This window comes from Notamacropus eugenii, chromosome 3, assembly GCF_028372415.1.
Source record: "Notamacropus eugenii isolate mMacEug1 chromosome 3, mMacEug1.pri_v2, whole genome shotgun sequence".
NCBI lineage: Eukaryota > Metazoa > Chordata > Mammalia > Diprotodontia > Macropodidae > Notamacropus > Notamacropus eugenii.
Window position 1 is genome coordinate 376,140,219 of NC_092874.1, and position 23,607 is coordinate 376,163,825.

General features: G+C 36.2%; 1 protein-coding gene across 3 annotated transcripts in view; it reads left to right on the top strand.

The window, feature by feature from the left end:
- Positions 1 to 23,607, top strand: part of PCSK5 (proprotein convertase subtilisin/kexin type 5) — a 602,002-nt gene that overhangs the window by 232,948 nt on the left and 345,447 nt on the right. The gene's annotated exons all lie outside the window — the stretch shown is intronic.

The following is a 23,607-nucleotide window of genomic DNA, read 5'->3' on the forward strand; positions in this document are numbered from 1 at the left end:
CAAGTCAACACTACATTCCTTGGGGGAAAAGATTACTGCTATATTTTGTCTTTGCACCACTTATATTTCTCAAGCCCAGTCTCAGATACTTGCTAGCTGTGTGACCTTGGGTAAGTCAGTTGTCAGCCTCAGTTTTCTCATCAATAAAATGGGGATAATCATAGCACCTACCTCCCAGCGTAGTTGTAGGGATCAAATAAGATAATTATAAAGCACCTAGCACATGTACCTGGCACATGGAAGGCACCATATGAATGTTAGCTGCCATCATCATCGTTATCATACCATCTTTATTATTGTTTTTTATTATTATGCACATGTACACTGTTGCTTTTCAGTCATTTTTCAATGGTCAGTATTTGAGGGTGATGGTAAATTTGGTTGTTAGTTAATGGAAATGGAGCGGTATGATGCTGATAGTCACATGACCTGGAAATTCTGCTTTTTCTTCTAGATTATAAGCCATCATGGTATAGAAAACACTGTCACCAATAAAATCACAGGTCAGGCAAATACTTGTGGACATATGATCATGCTGATGTGTATCTCCCTGCCTCTACTCAGTAATGCACATACATCATAATGATAATTTTCAGATCCCTAACCATATCTGCACCACTTCACAGGGTTATTTTGAGGAAAATACTCTTAAATTTGAGTAACGATAATGACACGATGTAGAAATAGGATGATGGGATGGCTCCTTTGGCCAAACTGTTCTCTTTGTTCTCATTCTCAGTTTCTAGGGATGGTTCTTGGGGAGAGAGATATACATACATCAGTATATAAATACATATATATGACATGCATACACACATGTATGTTCATTTGGGGGGTGGGGGGAGTGCTAGGTGGCCCAATGGATAGAACACCGAGCCTGGAGTCAGGAAGACTCATCTTCCTGAGTTCAAATCTGGTCTCAGATATAGCTGTGTGACCCTGGACAAGTCACTTAACCCTTTTTGCCTCAGTTTCCTCATCTATAAAGTGAGCTAGAGAAGGAAATGACAAAACCACTCCAAGAAAGCCCCAAATGGTGTCATGAAGAGTAGGACTAAAGCAACTGAACAACAAGAAACTCCATGAACCTTATGAAGTGTTGTAACATTATGAGCTGAATGAAAGAAGTCCAGACCTTAGGGTTCTAGTTGTGGGCAACGCCTTCAACTTTCTGTGTTACTTCAGGTTAGACCTCATTCTCTTCATTTTGCAGAGGTGAGGAGGATTAAATGATTTCTAAAGACCCTTTTCATTTTAAAGCTCTGAAGTTCTGTTTAACTCCAGGCCAATTTTTTATTTTCCTAGATGTAAAGGAGGCATAGTGTATTGGACTAAATGTAAAATGTGGAATCAAGGAAAGCTTGGGTTTCAAACCCACTTATGACACTGACAAGATGTCTACCTGATGCTAGACTAGTTGTTTAACTTCTACATGCCTCAAGCAACTCTCTGACACTTATGGATATCTACAAAACAGGTCGCAATCTGCATCAGTGGAGGGGAGTTTCCCTCATGCTGACATGGAGTATGTGTAGATATATAGGTTATACTAGCAAAAAAAGAAAAGTGTTTAAATTTAGCTTGGCCACCTTTCTCTTGCCATGGGGGATTTATTTACTGTCTACTGTGAGGAGATAGGTTTACATAATCAGCTGGGATTCTAGTTGGGGGATTCATAAGAATGAGTGGATGAAACCAGTCATTGAAATGACAATATGGAAAAAATAGTACAGCTTGTCTCCACCCTCATCAGGTGAATTGTTATGGCAGTGTCATTAGAAAACCCCAAAACAAAAATATGGCAGTAGTTACGACAATCTTCTGGTGATATTGCTTGGGCCTGGAGTAAAAAGTGAATGTATTTTTTTCTATAGCTATTTTCTTGACCAAAGGATAGTTTACTTTTTTCTTTCTTTTGTTTCTTTTGTTTCTTTCTTTCTTTCTTTCTTTCTTTCTTTCTTTCTTTCTTTCTTTTTTTTTTAAAGAGAATCACTTTTCTTCTTATGTCAATTTGTAGCTGTATCAGAGTCCTTCTGAAACATGAGGTCACGTTTAAATTGTTGACTAGACTTTCATTCTTGGGGCTACCTTAGCAGCAAATGATTGTAGCTTTCGATGATGTGGTTATTGTTAGCCTAGCCTTTGGATTTCAAAACATTATTCTTTCTGTAGGTATGGTGGAAGGGCTAAGTCATTTAAGTTAAATGGGTGCAAATATATGTGATTTATTTCCAACCTTTATTTTTTTTTTACAATCAAATAATAGACTCATAGCATTTTAATTAATAATAGCCCATCTGGTAAAGATTTACCTTCAGCAATATGTTTTAACACTTCAGATTTAAATATTTAGGATCCTAAAGGATATTATTGGAATGAAAGAGTTCATACCCTAGGTGAAAATCTGCTGACTTTACTACCTGGGAAGATCATGTTCCCCTAGCCAAATGTGATTAGATGTTTTGCCAAATACTCACAAAAATCAAAGCTTAAAATAAACAAACAGCAGACCTTCCAGACCCTCCATAAACTGGGTTTGGAATTTTTTCCCAAAATGTCAACATATAAATGATAGAAAATAATCTCAGTTTTTCAACCAGAGAAGAGAGGAAAAATGACTTCAGGTCCTATAGGACTCACCAAGACTGAAGATGGTTTTTCCCTTCACAAAATTTTTAATCACGTTTTTGCCTAGACTTCTCCAATGCATTTGTCTTGCTCTCTTCATAAACCATAGCTTGAAAGCTGGAAGAAACCTGAAAGACCATTAAGTCCAATATCTTCATTTTACAGATAAGGAAACTGAGGTCTAGGAAGATGAAATCATTTGTCCAGGGTCACATAGGTTATAAAAGTAGCAGAACTGAAAATCCAATCAAGGACTTCTTACTACAAATCTGGTTTGACTGTACCATCCCACATATGTAAATGCATTTCCATCCGAATTGCATCATAAACTTGAGAACAGGGTCTGTTTTGTATACATATTTATATCCCAGTACCTACAAGTGTCTGGAATACAGACGATGAAGTGTTTGTTGAATCGAATTAGTAGCGTGACATAAAAAGCACATCAGCCAAGGGTAGATTCATAGCCAGCAATAACTAACATCTTAGGTTTAACCCATAAAAACCTCTTGTAGTTATTTGAGCAGAAAGGTCTCCATTGGGTTTCCTAAGGCATCTTTTTGCCAGAAGAAGATTGTTCATGAGTCTTTAAAGTATCTTTTCCAGATTTTTTCCCCCAGCGATAGCATATTTTCTGGTTTCATTTGACTAAGATACTAAATAGTCCAGTGTTCTCTGAATGCTTTTTGTAAATAGCCACATCACACCCAAGACCAGTTAGCTTTTTGTTAGATTCAGTTCATTCCAAATCATGTTGGAGTTGTTAGCACCTAGGAAGAGGAAAGCATGTGACATTTGGAACATCAAACATTTCCTGGAGTGAGTAATAGAGCAGATTGGAAGGAGATAATAGGAAACTGAGTGCTTGTCAGCCAGAGGGTAATGCTTAATAGATGTGTAACACCTGCCTTCCCAAAGCGCTCTCTTTAATGGTATTCTCTAGCGTAGTCACTATATAAAACTTACGGTATGTGTGTAGAGATAAAGGGAAGAGGAATGAAATGATAATCTTAATGTGTACACTCATCCTTTCTCAATTCATTTCGCGCTTGGTCCTACCTCCCCCATTCTTCTTCTCATTACCTTTTATGCTTGTGTTTCCATACAAGGTAGGGAGGAGGAGAGGAGCCATCCAAGTCATTTTAAGTAATTCATATATTTGGCAAAAGTGGGGTGAAATTTAAGCTTCCCAACAAAGAAGGACTGCCAGCGTTTCACCTTGCCCCCAGCCCTTTTCAAGTTGGAGGGCACTGTGGATATGATCCTTCATATAGATGTTCAGAGTTTCTTCCTAGTTCTATGTGCCTTCATTCTCTTTTGTTTTTCATTTGATGACTGCCTACAAAAAGGCATTTACAATCTGTGCTATTGCTTTATTTGTTTGGGGAGGGGGCTGTTGGTGGTGGTTGATATATATCTTTTGTTAGCAAACAAGAAGGGGCATGATTTGCATAAACGGTTCTTTGGTTTATTTGGTTAGGTGGTTTTTAAATTAAGAAAGATCTCACCGATTCATTTGTATGTTTAAAGTCCTTTTGAGAATGAGATGGGAAATATTTCAAGGGGAAAAATAATTTTTAAAAATTGAATATATTTATCCACGTCTGCATTACAGAAACATCTACAGGCTTGATATGGTCTATATTCAAATCTGGAGTCAGAGTGAACATAAAAATTACTTTGCTTTTAATAATAGCTCATGTTTTATAGAACTTTTCTTATAGTGACCTTTTCAATAAATTAATGTCAACCACCACAATTTTCATTGGGCAAAGAAATGAAAAAATAATCACTCTTTTTTTCCCCCTTCAAATAGGATTCCACGTAGGCTACAGGAATCCTGTGTGCTTCCTGGACTGCTAAAAGTAGGGATAGGTCAATCACTATACTACCCATCAGAATGCCCTAAAGCCATTATTCTCCTTCCTAATGGAAGAATTTGGACTGTATTAGAAGCTCTTTGAATAAAATCTGGCTCAGTTCAGTAACTGACAATTTCTTCTTCAAGTTAAACATAGGAGGAATCCCCTTCCTGACTTTTAGAAGAGAATGGCTCCTAATGTCTCAGGGCTCATATGATATGGCACTACTAAAAATACCACCACTCAAATGTTTACAGTATCCAATTTGATCTCCTAAAGATACTTATTTTATTATCCATGCACAAAAATTGCAGAAATAATTAAGTCATTATGAAAGGCAGGATTCTCTCAGGATAAGAAATTGAGAAGATCTCTAAAGTGGTTACCAGAATAGAGTAGTGTTCACATAGTCCAAAACATTACCAAGTGGATCTTAAGTACTTTCTGAACAGTATGAGGGAAATGGCCATGTTTGGAGAAAGGTGGTCATGGCAGTATTAAAGCTTGGGGGGAAAAGGGAGTGCAATTCATGAGGGTCTTTGGAAACACCATGTGACCGTAGTTTTTAAAACTTGTGACCTAACCTCAGGGACTCAAAAATCCTGTGAAAGTCAATATCACAGTTTTCATTATAAGATAAAACCCAACTCTTCAATCTCAGTGACGTCCAGATGGGAAACTACTAGACTGTAGGAAGAAGATAACACTTAATAGAACGGCAACCTGAACCTGTTGCCTGCAAAAAAAACCAAAACCAAAAAACAAACAAAAAAAACTCCTTGAAAAATATACAAGATGGAGCTAGAAAATGAAAGAATGTTCACATTAGTCATCTGGAATGGACCACGACACATGACAAGGCCAATTAAATCATTAAACCAAATGCTACAAAATTACACCACATTAATCAATCAGTAAGAATTTATACAAAGCATTAATATTGTACCAGCTACTGTTCCAAATTCTGGGCTTACAAAAGCAAAAATGAAGGTTAATTTCTGCTTCTTAAGAAATTATTGTCTAGCCAGTAGAGACAACAGTTAACATATAAAGTGTGTGCAAAATAGATTGAGTAATTTGGTTGGGAGTCACTAGTCAGGAAAGGTTTCATGTACAAAGTCGCACTTCAGTCGATCCTTGAAACTAGGACTTTTCAGGGGCAGAGGTGAGGAGGGAGTGCATGCTAGCCTTGGTGAATAGATGGTACAAAGTCCTGGAGAGTGGGAGATGGAGCACCAGGAATGAGGAATAATAGGAAGACCAGTTTGGCCTGCACCATAATGTGTATGAAAATGAATTATATAAAATGTGGCTGGAAAGGTGAATGGGGGTCAGGATATGAAAACATTCATGGCTTTTCTTTGAGTCCAGCCTTTCAACTTCTAGTCTACTTAATTATACTACATTCTAGCCAAGATCTTTCCATCTGACTGCAATTTTAAAAAAATCTTTACTAAAACCTAGGCAAACTACAGTCAGTTTTCAACATTCCCTAGTTTACCAGCCTAGTAGCTTTAGAGGAATGTGCCTATAGATCTTTACCACAAAATAATTTAAATTCACTCAATAGTTACTAAATTCCAACTGTGGGAAGATCATATTGTTAGGAGCTGGGGGACATTTTTGATGAGACTTAATATTCTAGGAAGGAGTGGGGCATATGGAAATAAAGGAAACAAAATAATTCTTTAGTACTTAAGAGATAGAAGCAATTTAATATTGTGTGAAGTCTAACAGGTGGGAAGTTATTACCAATTGGTGAGTCAGGGAAGAATTACTAAGAAGAGGGAGTCTTGACATTTGAGGTAGGTTTTAAAGGATGAGTAGAAATTCAACAGATGGAATAGGTGTGGTTATTTCAGGCAAAAGTATGTATGAGTAATTATACAGACAGGAAAAATGTAAGAAATGTATAGGGCCAGATGTCCATTTGGGCTGAAGCATAATGTATGTTGAAATCAGTCAAGAAACATGTATTAAGTGCCTATTATATACCAGTAGTATGAGATCAAACTAGAAAGGTGGGTTGATAACAAATCTTGCAGAATCCTGATATGCATTAGGATGAATATTTAAACTTGGTAGGAAACCAGTCTTTGAAGGGTGTTGAGTAGAGAAATGGCATGACCAGATCTATGCAAATGGAGTATTAATTTGCAGATGTATTAAAGTGCATTGGAGGAATGAGAGTGGTTACAGCAAATTCCACTGGGATGCTATTATGATTATACTGGTGAGTGAGGGCTTAACTAAAGTATTAACAGTGAGGCTATAGAAGAAGGGGTGTATGTGAGACACTGTGGATCTGGAATTAATAGGATTTGGTAATAGATCAGATAGAATAGGTGATGGAAGAATGAAGGGAATCCAGCTAACATGAAAATTTAAATGTAGTAGAAAATGAGCTGATGATTGTTTATGTTTTAACCAGTTCCTGAGGAGTCTGGGAAAATAAGGTTAAAGGAAGTGGAAAATAGAGATTAATGGTGTTGTTCGACACTGTGTGTGTGTGTGTGTGTGTGTGTGTGTGTGTGTTCAAATGAAGTCATTATCCTTGAGAAAGCAAAGGATAACAGGACTAAGATGGTAGTTTTAATTTTATCATGAAAATATTTCTATTAATAGTGTTGTGATGTCATCTCATTAAGGGGAACGGGATCCAATGATTTGCAACAGATAACAAAGCATCCTAATCTATGTTTCATCTTTAGTATAACAAAAGAGTTCCTTCACCATCACTCTTTGTCCACTTTGCATACTTTTCAGATTATTCCCTTAATATATGCTATCCACAACACTCCAAGTGTGATGTGACCAAGATTTAAAAAAAAAAAATGGGAATATACCCTGTAATCCTGAACACCATGACTCACTCAAAATAGTCTAATATTAAATTAGCTATTTGGATAGAAATATCACACTGTTGACAAATGTTGGATTTACCATTCATTAAAAGACCTAGTTCTTTTCCAGACAAACTGCTCTGCAGACATGAATTCGTAGTTGTGAATCTGTGGAGTTAATTTTTGAACCCAAGTGTAACACTTTACATTTATCCATATTAAATTTTGTTTTAACGTCTTTGGTTCATTGTTATGAATCAAGATCTTCTCAAATATTGACTATCATCTAGCATATTAACCATTGCTCCAAGATTTGTATCATTTGCATACTTGACAAGCATTCCATTGAAGCTTTTATGTCTGATTTAAGAAAATTAAAAAGAGTTCAGCGGTATATAAGTAAGCACAGATTTCCCTAGGGCACTTCTTTGGTGACCTCTTAACCATTGATTCTCTTTGTGTCTAGTCTTTCAGCTACATTTATGTTTACTTGATGGCTCTGTGTTCTAGCCCATATTTTCCCATCTGTCCCCAAGAATAGAATAAGCAATTTTGCTAAATCTCATGGGTCAATTCTACTGGAAAACTGTAGCACATGTACAGCACTCCTATCATCTACCAGTCTAGTAACACTGTCAAAAATGCAGAATGAGGTTAGTCTAATATGACCTGCTTTCATAAAATAAATTATTGATGCTTTCTACTTTTTACATGACAGCTATTTCTTTATATGACAGCTGGTGTGCCAACCAGCATTTTACCCTTTTAATAAAGAAATATATTTAAAAATATAAATATAAAAAATAAAGAAAAATAATTTAAATAAAATGTAATGAAAAAAATGATTGTATCTGAAAGTGAATGCATTGTTCCATCTTGACCTCTCTGACAAGACCATACTAGATCTCTGTGATTGTGACTTCCCTTTCTAGATGTTTTTAACCATCCCTTTATGAATACATTCTAGAATTTTTCCAGGAATCAAAGCCAAACACACTGGCCTATACAGTTTCCATCTTTTTCCATTTTTGAGAATTAGAACATTGGCCCTTTTTGAATGGTGTACTGCCTCTCCCATTAGCCTTGTTCTTTCAAGTACATCTCACAAGGGCGATTAAAATCTTCAAATTCTTCCAGTATTCTAGGTTGTAAGTCATCTGACCTAGGCGCCTTGAACTCATCAAAATCAGCTAGGTCTTCTCATGCTATCTTCTTACTACTCGATGTAAGTTGAGTAGCTCTGCTTTCTCTCCCTCATCCCTTACCATCTCCTCCATTCAGAGCAATAGTCTTATAACTTCTCTTTGCTTAGTACAGCCTAAACAAACAAATAAACATGTTATTGTTTAAAAACTTTGTTTTATTGTTTATAAACATGTTGTTGTTATTCTTAATTTTTCCCCCTAGTCCCACCTCATTCTCAGCTTGAGTACCCCTGTCCCTATAATTCTAGGATAGGATTCCCATAGTCATCCTCAGTCGCCTGTCCTCACTTTTAAATGTATTTTTAAATTATATTTGTTGAGTTCCACATGCATCCTTGCCAAACTGGGCAACTCTCATTTTTTCCCTTTTATGAGAATTATTTCTCTTTCTATCCTCAGAATTTTTCTTTGGAACATCTCATTACTTCTGTGTTGATTTCCTCTGTAGAATTTTAGCTCATATAATCTTACCTATTTTTTTCTTAACCTTTCCAAACCTACTCTCCTGAAATAAAATATAACATGTTGAGCTATTTCTGACTTTCCTCTCCTCCTCTATTACTATGCAGACTCTCAGATTGAGTCATCACATCTCTCCATGGGTCACATCACTTACATACCATAGATTAGTTGCTGCTTTTTAGTGAGAATTGGTTTCTGAATATTTACTCCTGTTGATTTGTTCACTTTCTAAAGGATGAGGTTGTTATTATAGCTTTTGACAGAGAATTCCAGCAGATGTCCATATAATTGATAAAAATCAATCAATGGTATAATTATTACATTAAGCCTCTGGGTCAATTTGTGAACTGTTTCCTAAACTTACATATATGTTTCCTCTTTCTATCCATGTGGTATGTGACACTCTAATGAGAGTTTTTGATCATACATCATCCAATGATATTTGCCCAAATACTCTCTATCTTGCTTACCCCCTCTAGCTCTCTTATATATGCATATGTAACCTTAGTATTCCTTACTACCTGCCTCTTTTCATTTAATCGTTTTTTGTTAGAGCTATTCATTCAGATCTGTATTTGGTTTGTGTGTCTTTTCCTACCCAGTATCAGTAATAGCTATGAGGTCTGTTATGTCTCCTTGTCATAAGATCTTTGGCAATCATTGTGATCATCTCCATACTTTGTGAATCTGTTTATAGCATTGGAGTCCATGGGTTTTATTCCTGGATTATTTATGGGATTTTTTTCTCCTGTGAACTTTTCCGAGTGTTTCTAGTATTATGAAGTAGTAGGATTTTGTGAGAAATTAGAGAATAAACTATAGGAATTGTCATTTTGTACATATATATTTACGTATATATACACACATATGTATATATTGCAAGAAGTGATTGGCACATTTGTCAAACATATGGAAAGTAGCATATAATGTTTAGTGACATATGGAAAAGGACAGGTGAGGGACTCATCATGTGACCCTTGTAGAAACCAGGCACATGTACATTGTATAAATATATGTCTTGTAAAAAGAAATTAGGTATCAGGGAAAGCAGAGGAACTCGAGAGGCATTCTGAGCCAAATCAATTACATACCAATGGATATAAAAAGTGTAGTAAGTATAATATAATATGGCTAGTAATAGGTTAAAGTATTGCTTGCTATCAGTTCAGGACATTGAATATCAAAATAAAAAATTAAAATTATTTTATGATGTGGAGGTAGAATCAGAAGGAAAATAGAAGCACCAATTAATTAACTGTTTTGGGAAAAACAATGTTCTGAGTACAAAAGAAAACGTGGAACAAGCAGGTTTGGAGAATTCCTTATATAATTAGCTCAGCAAAAGTTATAAGGTATGCAAAGCACATTGTAATTATAAAGTGCTCTGCAAAGTCAGCAATTATTATCAGTCAATAGGGCAAAAATGAGCACTTTATAAAAGATATAGAAATATGGAATACTTTGAGGATCTCAGATTTCCTTGTGTACTCGTGGTAAAGTAGAAAAAGGTGTGATTGCAACCAGGGAACTGGATCCAGATCCTATCTGTGATGCTTACTAACTGTGCGATGTAAGGCAAATCACTTAAACTACCTGTATTTCAGTTTTCTCATTTGTCAAATGAAGGGGGTTAGGCCAGGGTTGGGGAAGCTGTGGCCTCCAGGCCATGTGTGGCCCTCTAGGTCCTCAAGTGAGGTCCTTTGATGGAGTCCAAACTTCACAGAACAAATTAATTCACAGAACAAACTGTGAATTTTGGATTTATTAAAAGGGCCACACTCGAGGACCTAGAGGGACACAGGTTCCCCACCCTTATTAAACTCTTTGATCTTTGACATCCCTTTGAGCTCAGGATCTATAAATCTATTTTCACAGAATCGTAGATGTGGGGATAGAAAGGAATTCAGAGACCATCTTGTCAACCCCACTAGTTTTACCAATAACCACTAACATAGGTCATAACTGTCTAGAAACTGGTCAGTATGAATTGTGCCTGCCCCCTGCCTACACGTGCCCCCCCCCCCCAGCCATACCAGCCTTCCAGTGATTGTTGCCTCTGAACTTGTATATATCGATCCTCAAATGAAAGACAATTTGTCATGAATATCATGGTAGAAGCTTGTAACTGCTTTAGTGGAGGATAATTAAGGAATAAACCATGAAAATTAAGCAAGAAGGATATTGGGAGAGCTGAAAGTAGGAGTGACAAAGGATATAAAACATGTCCAAAGCTATTTAGTAGGGGATTTAAAGAAATTATAAGAACTACATGAGAGAGGAAAAAAAAAATTTTTTAAGTAGTACTAAGGAAGGAAATCAAGACCAGAATAAACAACATAGAATTTAAATCTAAATTAAATTTAAAGTATCTCAGTGACACTGAAAGATGAAAATAGAAGAATGTTAAAAACTCATATGACTGAATTCTTGATCGCTAATTTACAACATGATTCAATGAGATAACCTATATAAAGTGCTTTGTAAACCTCAAAGTGTTATAAAATGCAAGTTATTTTTGTTAGTATCTAAAGTGGCCATATTCAACCATGAATAACTTTGGAATTGATCCCAGAGATAATTTGGAAATAATTTCTTCAGGAAATCACTGTTTATCCTCAAGACGATATGGAAAGGAGAAAGGTTATTTTTCTGTTTTGCTTATTTTTAAGCACACCAACCATGTAATTGAAAAAGTTTATCAAGGATTATTCCATGAGCACTGTGAGATACACTAAATATCCTGGTCCACATAACATATAGCTAGAATACTCTGTGACAAGAAATATACAAGCCAATAAAAGTGAAAAAGATTTCTTTTTTTTTTAATTCTTTCATTCACTAGTTCTGTAATAAGATCGCATTCTTTGCAAAGCTCCAAGCTAGGTTCTGGGGTGAAGTAAAACACAGATCTTGTTCTCAAATTTAATATTGTGGAGAGATGTGTAAGCAAACAGCCCTGATAAAAGGGAGAGTTTGTTGGTGTGCAGTGGAGTTTTATTCTTTGTGACCCCATGTGGGGTTTTCTTGGCAAAGAAATTGGAGTGGTTTGCCATTTCCTTCTCCAACTCATTTTGCAGATGAGAAAACTGAGGCAAATAAAGTTAAGTGACTTGCCCAGGGTGACACAGTTAATAAGTGTCCAAGGCCAAATTGCAGCTCAAGAAGAAGAGTCTTCCTGACACCAGGACTGGCAATCTATCCACCATGCTACCTAACTACCCTAAAAAATGGAGAGCTAACTAAGTGGAAAGACATAGAGGCAAAGTGATATTAGAAAGTAGAAATATGCAGAATGAAAGATAACTATCACCCAAGGAGCCAAGCCTACCATCAGGGAAGGCTTTGAGAAAGAGATGGCACATATATTGAGTCACAGAGGCAAGGTCTAAAATAAAAAGGGATTTTCAAGAGAGTAGGGTTTGAAATTATGGGGCAAATGATGGCATGAGCAAAATTCAAAGAGAGTGACATGATAAAATAGAGGACAGAAAATAGGCCAGTTTGCCTGGAACTGTGACCTTATTGTATGCTGTAAGTGATAATGTTGATATATCAATAATAAATTTTAAATATGCTACCTTAGTCTCATATCTATATACATTCAATCAATTCTTTTTAAGATTATTTGTTATAAATAAGCTTGGAACCAACTTATGGAGGGCCTTAAATGCCAGGACTGAGAGTTTGTAATAATAATAAGAACAATGTTAATAATGACAATGATACAAGCTAGCATGTATATACTGAAGGAGGAAAAGGTTAAATGATTTGTCTAGTAAGTGAAACTGAATTTGAACTCAGGTCTTCCTGACTCCAAGTCCAGCATTCTATCCACTACACCACATAGCTGTGTATTTATGTTTGATTTGGTAGGTAATGAGGAACCATGGAATAGTTTCGGAATAGACTAGTTTTGTGGTTATGGAGTAGTCTATTAGGAAGATTTTTTGAGCAAGCAATAGGAGGAATGGACTGGAAAATAGATTGTTAATATTAGGAAGACAAGTTAGGAAAGACAATGTTAAAAACCAAAACAAAAAACCCAACCCAACATAATAGTCTAGGCAAGAAAACTTGAATAAGGGTGGTTGCGGTGTGTCTCTAAAGGACATATGGGAGGCAATAGCTGTTTCCATTGAAGAAACTCAGATTCAAAAGTTCTTCAGAATTATTGACCAATGAATTACCATTCTCTCCAAAATATACTGAGACTAAATTAGAGTTATTCTAAAGTACATCAAGAAAAATTGTTGTTCGTTCTTTGTTGCTGAAGGAGACCATGACATCAGAGAAATGATGACATGATTTGCACTTGACTTTGTTTTGAGTGAGGGAGGGCTGTGCAGGTCATCAGCCTCACTTGTCCTCCAGAGCCATCTGAATCTAGTGACCCGATATTCATCAGGATGACTGGAGATAACCCAGGATGAGGCAATTTGTGTTAAGTGACTTGCCCAAGGTCACACAACTAGTGAGTGTTAAGTGTCTGAGGTGAGATTTGAACTCAGGTCCTCCTGAATCCTGCACTGGTGCTCTATCCACTGCATCACCTATCTGCCCTATCAAGAAAGCTATCCTAGCAGGGAATAAGCTGGATTCTGCTCTGTATGTTCAGCTATCGATCATATCCTTTTCTTTTGCTGACTATCAGAAAAAATGCAGAGACTATTGAATTCCAATCTGTGTCCTATTTGTTCTCCACAAGAAAGTATTCAATGGAAAGAAATGTAATACTACCCTCAATATTCTTAAAAAGAATTGATCGAATGTATATAGATATGGGATTAATGTAGCATACTTAAAAATTTTTTACTGATGTATTTTGCCTTTATAGTGTCTTCACTTCCCAATATATTCTTCCATCCTCTCCCTGAGAGCCGAACCATGTAACAGAGATTTTAAAGAAAAAATAGTTCAGCTAAACTGATCAAGAAATCACTATATACAGATGGCGTAGCCATAGTCCCCCCACTTCTGCAAAGAAGGGAGAAAGGTGCATTTTCATGTTTCTCCTTTGGCAACAAGCTAGGTCATTATAAATTCATAGCATTTCATTTTGTGTGGTTCTTTCTATTTAACATAGCATAATTATATGACTGAAATATACCTAATAGCCCATATTACAATGGACATAGAAACCATACTCCATATTCTATTTTCCCCTATACCCCCCAACACTACCAGGATTGTATTACATTTACAAGCCAGACTTGAGAACTAGAAAGCAAAATACAATAATTGAAGTGGTTGTTATATAATGGACTACAGCTGAATTTGTAAATAATAAAATGGATTAATCATGGATATTGTCTTGAAGCATCTATAGAAATTAATGTGAAAGTGGTTAAAACAGGAGTTCTTAATACAGAGTCTTTGAAGTTTACTATTTTAATAATTGTATTTCAACATAGTTTATTTCATTTATAATACTATGTGTTTCATTTTATAATTTAAATGCATTATCCTGAAAAGGGGTCCATGACACACACCAAGAAAGGTTAAGAAGTCTGGGGGCAAGGAAATGGAAAACAAAATGTCACCTTGGTTATGAAGTTAAGATCGCTTAAGAAAGAGATACAACAGAAGATTTCAATAACCTCAAGAAATCATTGAAAATATAAGAATATTTTGACTTAATCACTTTATTGTTAATGATACATGGATCAGAATGATCTATAATTCTATTCAAGATTAGATAATGACTGTCTAATTCAATAAGCTCTTATAATGTATAAGAAAAATGGTTACTGCCTTCAGGGAGATTGGATTCTACTCTTGCTCAAAAAGCAAGAAAGTTACATATATGCAAAATTTTGCTTTGTTTTGATCTGCAACTTTATCAATGTGAGAAAACTCTACTATTATAGGCAGGCAGCACACCTTCAGTGTATCATTTCATAGTGTTATTTGTAGAACTAAGAGGTGCTACACACATCTAGTGTATTTCAGAGACTCTGCTTGAATTGGATTACAAGAACTGATTGTTACATTTCCGTGTGATGATTTACAACTCACACTACAAATAAGGACTTGGTTTATGTTTTGTGGGTTGCCCAGACTAGAGGTTGCCAAATATGGCCTCAAGAGCCAAATATGTCCCCAAAATATAAAAATTATTCTTAGTTCATGGGCAGAACAAAAATATGTGGCGAGTCCACAAAAGCAGACAGCAAGCTGGACTTGGTCCTTGGACTGTAGGTTTGCTGACTTAGTCACTGGTCTAGACTTAAGACAGTGAAGGAGAAAATGTTATAATGCAGACTAAACTTAAAATGGTGTTCATTATATATAAAAATTTTTGAGGGAGAAGATGGTTGTTAAATATTTACCAGCATAACCCTCACTTGAATATATACCTTCCTATCCTTAGGGTCAGTCTTTCCTATCCACTACAGTACTCTAATTTTTATACGAAGTTTTACTTTGTAAAACTATATCAAATAAAGAAATGTTCAATGCTTATTAATATTAAAGATATACAGCAATTTATCAGTTTTTGATAAGCCACAGTTTATCACATTCAGAGCAAAGATGAAGTAAAACCATTTATATAAAACAACAGATCATCTGTATGCCTGAATAGATGCTGAGGTATATAACTAATGAACTTGAATTTGGTAGGGAATTTGTGTATTAATTTCCCCATTAGAGAGTAACCTGGTGTATGGCAAGGACCATGTTTTTTTACTTTGTTTCGTATGCCCAGCACTTATCACAGTGCCTGTCATAGGAGAAACAGTTTAATAAATAAATTGACCAATGAACGAATAAATAAATAAACATGAATGGATGGATGGATGGATGGATGGATGGATGGATGGATGGATGAATAAGTAAATAAATAAATAAATGTTTGTTGACTGACTGAAGGAGGAGCAGACCAAAGGAGGAATACTATGTTTGAACTAAAGAATAGTATGATATTGAGTTGCCTTTGTGACTAAAAGGAGAAAGATGAATGGGATAAAGATTATCCATTCTCTTCTCATGTAACCTTGGGAAAACTACTCCATCACCTCGTTCCTTGTGACTCAGTCAGTCAATAAATCAAGAGATAGGATCAGCCAAGGAAAATGTGGATATTAAAAAATAATAATTCAGCAAAACTGACCATGTGGACAGATACCAAGGACCTAAAATAAAGTAGAAAGTAGTGATTGAGAAAATCAGTGTTCCAAGGAATCTCATAAATTCCATCTTGTTTTTATTATTTGTAATTTGATGTTCATGTAGATCAGTATCTAGAGTCAAAATGAGTGAAGTCATTCCAAGCCAACTCTTGAATTCCATCTTTCTTTTAAAAAAAAATAATATTAAGAGAATGTGGGAGAGGGAGTGGCACTGATATCCATAAGCACATAGGCTGATGAAAATTAAATGTTAAGTAAGCATTTAAATCATGTTTTATAGTTTTCACTTTTCCTAAATTCCTTGGGCTATTTGAGTGTCAGTGCTGAATGACTTCAGAAAATTACTATATATTCTTAGAATTTCAAATGAGAAAGAGTTACCTGACAAAGAAAGAAGTCAGCCATTCAGTAAGTATTTAAGTGACTACTAAGCACCAGGCCCTGTACTAGGCACTGGAGATAGCATTATAATGAATGAAGCACTCCCTACTCCAAAAAAGCTTGCGTTCTAATGGAAGACAACAAGGATGCATGTGTGTGTGTGTGTGTGTGTGTGTGTGTGTGTGTGTGTGTATACACACACATCTGAAAAGAGGTTAGATAAGTGCCAGTTAGTTAAATGCAAGGTAGTTTCAGAGGGAAAGCAGTACCAGTTGAAGAAGTCAGGAAAGGCTTTATGGAGAAGATCACACTTGAGCTGTGTCTTGAAGGAAGAAAAGGATTCTGTGATACAGTGGCAAGAAATGAGTGCTTCCCAGGCACTGGGGACAACCATTGCCAAGGCATGCAGACAGGAGCTGGAGTGCAATAACCATAGTGAATAATAAGGAGATTAATAACAAACATAGTGCCATCTAATTTCCTTTTAGTTTTAGTATTTCATTTTTTTATATTTCCTCAATATCCAATGACTGCTGACATAGACGCACACAGGAGATTAGTCAAGGGCTCAAAAGACGTTGCCAAAACACAAGTGCTGCGAATTCTGGGATGGAATTGTCACTGTCCAGCCCTTTAGAGAGTTGTGTGTCTAAGATGTCAAGCAGTTCACAATACAGTCCAATACAGATAGACTTTCTTCATAGATACATACGAACCCGAAGCCAAACACAGGCAGGAAAGTAGTCAGGTAGTCAGACTCCTCAAAGTGCCACTGCCTAGTTGCAAACAGGTCTTGTGCGTGTGTGTGTGTGTGTGTGTGTGTGTATAGATCGATAGATATAGCAAGGTGGCACTGTGGATAAAGCTTGAAATCTGGAAGACCTGTAGTTCAGATTCATCCCCAGACATTCACTCTCTGTGTAAGTCACTTAATCTTTGTCTGCCTTAGTTTCTACAGTTGTAAAATGGGGATAATAATGGCATCTCCCTCACAAAGTTGTTGTGAGGATTGAATGTGATTCTATTTGTAAAGTACTTTAGCATGGTGCTGGCACATAGTAGGTGCTTAATAAATGCTTGTTTTCCACATAGATTAGATACACACACACACGCACACACACACACACCCCATCATTTTTATTTCCTACTACATTTTTCAATTCTCCACTAAAGAGACAGCCTTCCAGTATAATAAAGTATGATTCTCCCATTCCTACCATGTTTATCTTCTGGGGCCCCAAAAAGCTCAAATCTTTGTGACCAACTCCACTGTTTTTGAGCATAAACACTCTACTTACAACACAATCCATTAACAAGAGAAGTTACTATCAACTTGAACAAAAATACTCTCATGTCTGAGAGGATGAAAATCTCAAAAAATACTTCAGGTGGCAATAATGCCTTGTTTTCATGTTTAATGCCTTTCTGCTCTTCAAGAGCCCAACTGCCCTCCCTTCCTGTTCGTTGCAACTTTCTTCTTGTTTGAACCTTAATGAGACTGCCAGTCACTGACACATCGGTGTGGTTCAGCCATAGAAGCAAAATTCCAGTTGTGTTTCCAAGTTCCTGTATTCTATAACGGGGGGCCTTATTTTAAAAGGAAGTCAAGGCATGATGGAAATTAAAGAGATAGAAGAGATTTAGTCCAGACAAAAATCTATCTTAAAAACTTTTTTTTAAAAAAATTAATGGTTTTTTGATTATTCTTATAGATCTTTAAATAAAAAGAAATCAACTCTCTCGCTTTAAGAACTCATCCGCAGGTTAAAGAGTCTTCCCCTTTTAGCATATTTTTTCTTGTCCCTAATCGGAATCTATTTAATAAAATAGAAACCTATTTTTAAAACTTGTACCCTTGTTAGAATGATAGTTGGTGAGAATCCCCTATATAATTCATATACAAAAAGACTAGTAGGCAGAAAATTACCTCCCAGTTATCTTGTCTTTAGGATAAGATACAAATATTTCAGAAAAGACAAATTTTAGAGTATCATTTTCTCATTCCAGTGCTTATTTTTGCATGGAAATGACCTTCAAAGACTAGATAGTGAACCATGATAAGATCTACTAAATTGAAAAGGATTGGAGAATGATTCAAGTGACAGCCCATGTTTCTTGTCCAAAGACCAGCTGATGAAATCCTGGAGAAGCTCGTCACCAATAGACTGGCCAGGGCTTGATGAATTGTTTCTCCATGGAGCCCATGAAGCCCTGGAGGGTCACTGTCCACTCCATGTTATGTCCCTTGGGTTATTTTGAGGTTTACATTTTAGAATCATTTCTTCCACCGACCAAGGAGTGCCAGGGAATGCCAAGCTGGATTTGTAAGAGTAAGACAAAGGAGTTGGAATAGTGGGATTGAAAGTTAGAGTTTAGGGCATTTTGCCTCCCTGTCAACACTGTGGCCTTTATCCCATTCCCACTTCCTCCCCTTATGCCTAGTGATCTGGGTGGATGCCAAGACATTTGATGGACATTAATGATCAGATGTTGGGCTGCTGAGTCTCTTGTGAGAACTCTGCTTGGTGCCTCCCCTCCCATCATCACTGTCCCTTTTCATCTTTTTTGCTTCACCAGCTTCGGCTGCTGAGTATATATTTGGAGTGTTTGCCGGAAGCAAGCAGCGTCTCTATAATCACACATTGTCTCTTTTACACATGCACGCACATACACACATCTCTCCACTCCAAAAATCAAAGGCATATGTTCACCAGGAGGGAAGAGAAGGGGGAGATGAATGGGTTTGCATAATAAAAGTATCAGTAATAGGTATAATGACATTATAGGGAGGCATGTATTTGGATATGATAAGTTGGAATCCTGGGGGAGGATTGGTACCAGTTAGCCTGTTAACAAATGACAGGTTACTGTTAGATTAGCTTGGCAGTACTGTGAAAGTTGGAAACAATTTATGAGTAGGCATAAAGCAGAAAGGAGGCCTTTAAAAAGCTGGTCCTACCTCACCTAAATTGATTTTAACTGGGATCTGTTCAAAATGTCCCTCCCTTGGTATATATCTGCAACCTGCTGTAGCTGGATAACCAGATCACCAGAGCAAGATTGCTGTATAAATGTAGATATCTGAATTTTTATAGGAAACAGTACACATCCAGTCTACTTTTTTTCAGGGAGAGATTTCCGCTATATATCCACATATGATTTTTATTTTTAAAAAATAAATTAGTAAGAACTATGTTTTAATAAGAATTGAGAATAGTATGATTCATAATAATAAAAGACTCATCCACAGTATAATAAATAAAGAGGTCACCTTAGAAACAGGAACAGTTGGGTTCAAATCCCATCTCTGACAATGACAATGTTTTCAAAGGAAATCATCTAACCCAGGAATGGGGAACCTGCGACCTTGAGGCCATACATGGCCCTCTAGGTCCTCAAGTGCAACCCTTTGACTGAATCCAAACTTCACAGTTGGATTCTGTGAAGTTTAGATTCAGTCACAGAGCCATACTTGAGGACCTAGAGGGCCATTTGTGGCTTTGAGACCATAGGTTCTCTACCCCTGAACCTATCAGTGTTGCATATTATTCTTTTTCTAATTTAATTTAATTTTTTGTTACATTGTAAGTTTTGAACTGTCTCCCTCCCTCCCCATCTTGCACTAGAGAAGGCCACCATTTGACACAGGTGTAAATAGAGAGATATAGATCTATATCTCTATATTTATGTACTTATGTATGTCAGACATATATAGATATAGACATATGCATATCAGATATACATAATATCTATGTACATAGAGATATAGATCTATCTGTGTCATATATATATTTATATGTGTAAAACCATACTATACATACTTCTATTAATAATTTCTTTCTCTGCAGGTGGATAGCATCTTTCTTCAAAGGTCCTTTGTAGTTCATTCGAGTATTTATAACACTCAGAATAACTTAGTCATTCATAGTTATTCTTTGAACAATATTGCTGTTCCTACATACAACGTTTTCTTAGTTCTACTTATTTCAATCTTGAATATTGTAAGTTACCAATGCCAGCCTGTTGTGGTAGAGTTTCATTATCTGGGAGTTTCCTATATCAATGAAATTGGACAGCCAACCTCTTTTCTGTAGGTTTGCGAAGTACTTTCCATTAAAATGATTTTTTTCTCACCACAGCCCTCTGAAATAGTTACTGTACATATTATTATCCCCTGTGTTACAGGTAAAGAAACTGAACTTAAGAGAATCTATTTGACTTGTACAAGGTCACACAATTGATTCCAATCCTTTGACTTCAATTCCAGCACTCATTTCTCTCATACCATCCTTTGTGGTCCATTCATTTTCTTCCTATTTGGAACATTCTGATCATTAAACTGACAAAATTCATGCCTTATCCTTGAAATTACAGTTAGGACTATGAGTGGATTGATAGCAAACAACCTTCTTTTAACAAGAATGAGAGAGAATGGTCATCACGTGGGGTATGGGTACAAACTGAAGTTTTGCTCCTAATAATCGCCAATGACTTAAAAGAATGGTGATTTGACCTTCAATTAGTTGTGTTTACCCGTATGGTGATGACAGGTTAGGGCATAACAATTTAGAGCTGTTCATTTTAGACCCTTGGTGGAAAAATGCATTGCCTTACTTCCAACTCAAGTACCTCTCCCAACCTTGAAATCTTAAGGCAATTATTTTCAGGGCTACTCATTTCAAAAAGACTAGGTAAAAATACATATATGCATATGTACAGACACATATGTTGTTAGTACCTCTAATATATACATGTACACTTATATATAATATATAATGGAGATCATTAGGTTGATAAATGAATGGATAGAATAATAGATGAATAAATTGGCAAATAGATGAATGCATAACTAAATGGATGGATAAATTGATAGTCAAACAGATCTGTGATCTCATTTGATGATGGAATTTCTAGGTGAGGGAACTCTCTTGATTAATAAAATTCAGTATATTCTTTGCAATTTAGAATTGTCTAAATACTGTAACTTGCTAAGGTCATATAATTAGTATATGTCAGATGTGAGACTTGAACCCAAGTCTTCCTGGCTTTAAGGATAGCCTTCTATTCCCTACTTCAAGTTCTCTCCCTCCCTCCCTCCCTCCCTCCCTCCCTCCCTCTCTCTCTCTCTCTCTCTCTCTCTCTCTCTCTCTCTCTCTCTCTCTCTCTCTCTCTCTCTCTCTCCCCTTCCTTCTCTCCTTCCCTCTCCCACTCCCTATTTTTACATATACATTTATATTATCTATCTATCTAGATATAACATACGTTTTTGATAGCTTAGCATGCACAAGGAAAGTAATGGCTTACATGAGATTACTTCTTTTGTTTTTGGAGGCAGGGACAGGGGAGCTGTTTGCTTTAAAATTGCTGGACATGGTACTATAATGAGAGGAACTGAACCAAAGTCATAAGCCCCAAGTTCTTATCACAGATTTGACACTAATTAATTATGTTATATTACTGTACAAACTGTTGAATCTTTCTGAAATTTGGTTTCCTCAATGGATACTATGGAGGCTTGCCTTAGCCTAAAGGATTATTGTGAGGACTATTCCAAACCTTCAAATATTATATAGGATCAGTAAAGCAAGAAAGGACTTTAGTCATCACTGAGTCCAATACCTTCTTTTGTTGATGAGGACACTGATATCCCAGATGGTTAATGGTGGCTCAGTAGCATAGTGGATAGCAGCCTGGACCTGTTTTAAGAAAGGAAAAAGAAATCCTGAGCTCAAATGTGACCTCAGAAACTTACTGGGCAATCCTGAGTGAATCACTTATGCTAGCAAAGGCCCAATTTCCTCATCTATAAATTTAGGATAATAATAACACGTTCTTTTCAGGGTTGTTAGAAGGATAAAATGAGATACTATTTGTGTTTTGCAAACCTTGAAGCACTATATAAATGCTCCCTTGTATTAGTTATTCTTAATTGACTTGTCTAGTAATACACTGCTAATGTGTCCAAAGCAAGATTCAAACCCAGGTCTTTCTGACTCCAAATCCAGTATTCACTGTTCTATAAAGCTTCTCTAACTTGCAGGAGTACGGCTTGGCTTGGAGTCAGGATAACTTACCTTCCTGAGTTCAAACCTGGCCTCTGATACTTCTAGCTGTGTGACCCTGTCACTTAACTGTCTCAGTTTCCTCATTGGTCAAATGAAGTAGAGAAAGAAATGGCGCACCTCTCCAGTATTTTTACCAAGAAAACCCCAAATGGAATCAGGAACAGCGGAACATAATTGAAATGAATCAACAATAACAAAATACTAGATAAATATCAGTTATTATCTTCATCATTTCTATCTTCCTTGTCCTCTTATTCTCATCTTTTTTGATGAGTTTCAGATGGAAATAGTCCTGGGACAATTCACTCTCCTGCTATTAGTCTTCCATATCTAACATTATACCAATCATTGTAACTAAAATGACTGCTGTTTGTACTTTTAAAATAATATTGGCACATCATATAAGCTCATTCAGTGCTCCCTGAGAACATCCTTGGTACTACTCCAGTAGTACATAGAAAAATGGGAATAATAAGCAATTTAGACTCCTCCAATGGGAGGTCAATTTCTTCTTCTGGGTCTCTCTATTCTTTTTAGAGCTTTTCCTTCCATTTAGTTTGGAGATAATGAGTATTGGGCATGGTGACATCTATTCAAAACATTGTTATGAAGTTTTTATTGATCAATTTTATATGTAGGTGATTGTGAGCAACAGTTCCGTCTTGGGGGTAATGGTTCAGTTTCTGAGCAGTTTATTCATTGAACTCTCAAGTTCATTTTCAAGGGTGTCTGTTTGTAGTATGGGAATTTGTCTTCTATCAGTCAGTCCATGAATGAAAGTGAGTTTCTGATATAATATTCATCATCATTCTCATCATTATGGTTATTGCATTTGAGGTGATAAAATAAAATTTACATGATGCTACTTTAGTCCCATTTATTTTGTTGACTATTATTTTTAATGTTGTAGAAATTAATACAGTAGTAGAGTATTGAAACAAATATTTTCTTCTTTGAGAGTAGGACTAGAAGTTTTAACTTGTTGATAGTGAGTCATTCTCTCATACAAAGTTAATTTCAAAACATTGTGT